General features: G+C 41.4%; 1 non-coding gene across 1 annotated transcript; it reads right to left on the minus strand.

The window, feature by feature from the left end:
• Window positions 1-348: 348 nt before the first annotated feature.
• LOC118603622 lies at window positions 349-467 on the minus strand. The gene has a single exon (XR_004951231.1). It is a non-coding gene; the product is annotated as a 5S ribosomal RNA (ribosomal RNA).
• Window positions 468-4,922: the final 4,455 nt, after the last annotated feature.

Genomic DNA, 4,922 nt, shown 5'->3' on the forward strand with positions numbered 1-4,922 from the left:
TTGCCCACACCCTTCAGTAAGGTTGTTTTATATACTTGTAGTACATTTAGATTCTTTTGTCATACTCTGTATTCTATTCCGGGATTGTCTTACCTCCTGAATAATTTTTTAAAAGTTTACATATATTAAGGATAACTCTGTGTTGTAAAGTTAGTTATAATGGATTTTGACAAATGTAGTGTCATGTATCCATCATTACACTATCACACAGAACTTATCACCTTAAAATAGCCAAGGGTAGCATTTTTTTATGTTTTTTATTTTTTTTAGGCGAGGCAACCCTTGGTTGACCTCACAGATTGCAAGGACCTTGTCAGTTTACAATCCCTTATTTTTTTTTATTTTTTATGCCTACGGCACCTGCTCTTCCTAGGTGGTCTCCCATCCAAGTACTAACCAGGCCCGACCCTGCTTAGCTTCTGAGATCAGATGGGATCGGGCTTGTTCAGGGTGGCATGGCTGTAGACTAAAGATAATATTTTAAAAATAGCTTTATGACCTGTAAATCACATATAACAATTGTACTTACTTAAACAAATGACCAAGGAAGTTTCAGACTGGAGATGTATCCATTTACAGGCCTTCAAAACTATAAATCGCCCGAGGGAATATCATCCATACAAAGACATTTAGACTATAGAGATTTATAAATTGCAAGCCCAAGCCTTTTTATTTTTATTTTTTAACTTAACAAAAATAGTACATGCTAATTGTTAAAAAATGACCAAATAGAGATAAAGAGGGGGAAAAAAGTCTCATAATCCTGTCACTCAGAGATAATCTCTGTAATCACTTTAATGCATATAATTCTTTAAAAAAAATATATTTACCTAGATTTCGATTTAAATAGGGATCTATGTATAATACTATTGTTTTGCTACTCAACAATATTTATTGAATAACTGCTGTATGTTAGTCATGAAATTGGTCTCTAGGAACACAATTTTGTAACCTGCCTTTTCACAGAGTGTACAATATTATAAACATCTTTCCATGTCAATGAATATGCTTCTTCAGCATCATTCATAATAGTTGCATAGTATTTCATTTTATGAATATAACATAATTAGTTTAACCACTCTCCCATTTTTGGAAATCTGAGTTATTCCCAGAGTTTTTGCCCTTTTTTGCCCTCTCCCATTTTGTTGCATGCATTAAACGAATTAGTATGTGACACATTGATGTAGTTAGGTCAAATATAGATTTTAAAATAAATATATTTCACATTGCATACCCACTTTATCAGTTCTTATTATTATCTTAGATTATAATGTATACGATATGGACTCAATTTTCATAGCTGGATTGTATTCTAAGAACTCTTTGCCATTTGGTTGTTTGGAACCAGAGTTAATTTACCCATCCAAAGCAATGTTATGAATAGTTCTCAACCCCAAACCTAAAATGTATTTGATCTACAGTGCATCTACAATATTATTCAGGAGTTCTGTGGTCAAGAACTCCTCACCCTAAAGATTGTGCTGGGTTATGAAGGTGTTGCCAGAAAAGGGAGGTTCTTCCAATAAGCCAGTTTACTTTTTCTTGATTCCCAGTTCTGATCAGTCCCTCTGGGGCTAGAGGTTCTGCTGCTGAACCCCAGACTCAGGCAGAGAACAGGTACCTCCTATTGGATGTTAAAACCAATGCCTGGCTTCATGAGGTGGGGGCGGGGCAGGCAGGGAGCCTGACCCCCAGGGGTGCTAGTTTGACTATAACTGCCTCAGGGTCTTTAAAACTAACAGGTTCCATCTGGGACAGGGCTAACTGGGTAACTGTGAGTCAAAGCAGCATGATGAGAACATGGGAACAGAAACTCCCCTGTTGTATACCTCAGTCAGTGACAGGCCTAGAGTGACTCCCTCTCACATTTCACTTCCTCCTGGAATCTCTTCCTGACCCTCAGTTATCTGGGTCAGGTGTCCAACCTGTGGTCTCCCTTAGCAGCCAGAGCACACTCACCTGTCGCTGTCGGTTTACATGTCTTCCTCCTTCACCCTGGTTCAGTGGTTCTCAATCCCGGCTACACATAAGAGTATCAGGAGAGCTTTGCTAAAATCCCGGTGTTCAGGCTCTACCCTTGTCCAATTAAAGCAAAATGTCTGGGGCGGAGCCCACACATCGGGGTGTTTTAACAGCTCCCCCAAAGGATTCCAATATTCAGCCAGAATTTAGAATCACTTCCCTAAACGAGTTCTTTGAAAGCAGGGCAATGCTTATTCATCATTGGTATTAAACGAGTTAGCAAACCTCCTACAATGGTACCCAGCATACATTCAGCTCTTAATAGTTTAATTGCTGGTAGAAGTAGTAATAGTATTGACTCCCACTGGCCAGCACAGTTCCTGATTCAGAGTAGGCACCTGACCATCCATTTAGCTTACGTAAATTAAGCTACATATGCTGAAGACAGAAGAGAGAAATAATGTTTTAGAAGCCTGGGTGATTCCATGGACCCTTGTATTTAATAAGCACAGGCCCCAGAGTAAGCCTGAAATGGGTGATTTGGATCTGCTATCCTTCTGTTGGCCTGAGTCCTAAGTGCCTTCAAAATAGGAGCATCCTGCTGTACTATATACAATACAGTTGACCTTGAGCAGTGCAGGGGGTAGGGGTGCAACCTTCCCAAGCAGTTGAAAATCAAAGTACAGCTTTTAACTCCCCAAACTTTACTAATACCCTGTGGTTGACAGGAAGCTTTATCAATAACATAAACTCGATTAACACATATTTTGTGTTATATGTATTCTATATTATATTCTCACAATAAAGTAGGTTAGAGAAAAGAAAATCATAAGAGAAAATACATTTACAGTACTGTACAGATTTGTTGAAAAATATCAATATATAAATGGACCCACATAGCTCAAACCCATTATTCCAATAGGGTCAACTATATAGGCAATTTAAGTTTTCAAGAATAATTTTGACTCTCGATAATATTTTTTACTGAGGTGGTTACAGGATAAATTCAATGGGCGTCAAAGTCCAAGGTTCTGCTCCCGGCTCTTCAAGCAAGTCTCTGCGACCCTCTGGGCCTCAGTCTTCTCGCGAGAGTTCCTCTGTTCTGTGATTGAAACCTGAATGAACCTTGTCTTACACCGCCTTTTCTGCCTCTGTGACCCTGATGGATCCGGCTCCCCAGTCATAACTATGTGGGCCTCGGTCTTGGCTACCCTGCCCAGCTGTCCCGCCAGTGCCCTGTGAAGCCTCTGCACACCTGGGGATAGTGCCGGGGAGGCCTAGTGGTCAGCAGTCCCGTGGTCTTGGAAACTAGTTGCCATTTACACCTTAGATTAAAGAAAGAACACTGCTGTCTGTGGCCAAGGGGAAAGGGTAGCACTGTAAATGAGCCTCCTCTTTCCTGGATGCTGGTTCTGGGGAATAAAGAGCTCTCTAGGAGTCCAGCTCAGGTTTTGGGGGCATTTCTCTCTTAAAACAAACAAACAAAAAGACTGACATTTCAGTCAGTCAGCCTCCCCTTTGCCTCAATTGTCCTAACCAAAAGGAGGTTTCTCAGCTTGGCAGCTCATCAGGAACAGCTGGACACATGCCAGTAACAGTCCCCAGGCACCCTCCACCCCCACACTGTAAACAAGGTGTGAAGTGCTAATCAAACACACATGGCAGTCAGGTCCATTTTAAAATACACAAAACCAATTGGAGAAATGAGGTCAATTTCTGTTAGGGATGAAATAACAGAATTGCCAACATTCTCTTGTTGTACTTAGATTATTTTAAATGAGAACCTTTGGGTAGGAACAGAGATTTTTGTTTTAACCATAGACAGATATGTTCTAATGAGATTTGACCTGCATTTAAAAATAGTGAAGTGACAAATCTTAAATTCAGGTTGTGCATGTGGGACTGTTGCATGTTAGTTTTGGTTTCTTTTGGTTTGGTTCTTGATTTTAAATGGGTCGTGGACTGGTATTATTACTTGTGGGGTTTCCTGGTTTTTGTGTTAGAGTTTAATGAAATCAGACATACTCAAGAACTGCTCATTAAGTTTACCATCTAAATCAGTTGCCCTTCATGATGACATGGGATTAACAGAGCGGCAAACTCTCTGTGCCAGGCAGCAAATTTTAATTTTGATCTGCACTTAGCCAACATATTTTTTTTTTTGGTCAGAGATATTCTCCCCTCCGACCCCAACCTGGTCCTCCTCTGTTGTTTCATATCATTTTTTTTCTTCTCTCTGACATCTCAATTATCCAGCCTGTTGCTTTTATTTTCCACCTACACAGCCACAACGCTGGTGCTAGCCCCCGTCACCTCTCCCCTGGACTGCCTTATAGTTTCCTAACTGGCCCCCACTCACCCACCCTCTAGTTCGATGTCATGCAGCCACTAGAGCGATCTTCTAGGGTCTCTAGTGTGATCATATTGTTCCCCTACATAAAACTTAAATGATTTTCCATTGCAGTTAGGATTGAATTGCAAATCTGCAGCACGGCTGCAGGGCCCTGCCGCGCCAGCCTTGCCTATCTCATGCTCTCTTGTTGTGCTCCGCCCCCACCGGCCTATGTTTTCTTTGTAGCTTCTTCAGGGCTGATAGAAGCTTCTTTCTATTTCAAGGTTGTGGGAACATGCTGTTCCATCTACCTGGCATGACAAGCTCTCTGCCTCAGCTCCCAACCAGCTTTCTTCCCCTATCCTTTAGGTCTTGATTTCTTTGTGTCCTCAGAGAAGCCTCCTCTCACTCCTCCAACCAAGTTAGGTCCCTGTACACTCATGGTTCCCAAACGCTTTTGTTAACAATGATTACAATCACATAACTACGGACCGTTTCTGGTTTGCCTGAGATGGCAAGCCCCATGAGGCCAAGGATGTTGTCCTGGTTGTTGCTGTAACTCTGGGCCCAGCAGGATACCTTAGCCATGGTGAGTGCTCTGTAGATTGACTGAAGAAGTGATAGTTTC

This window comes from Rousettus aegyptiacus, unplaced genomic scaffold (genome assembly GCF_014176215.1).
Source record: "Rousettus aegyptiacus isolate mRouAeg1 unplaced genomic scaffold, mRouAeg1.p scaffold_m13_p_5, whole genome shotgun sequence".
Taxonomy (NCBI): domain Eukaryota; kingdom Metazoa; phylum Chordata; class Mammalia; order Chiroptera; family Pteropodidae; genus Rousettus; species Rousettus aegyptiacus.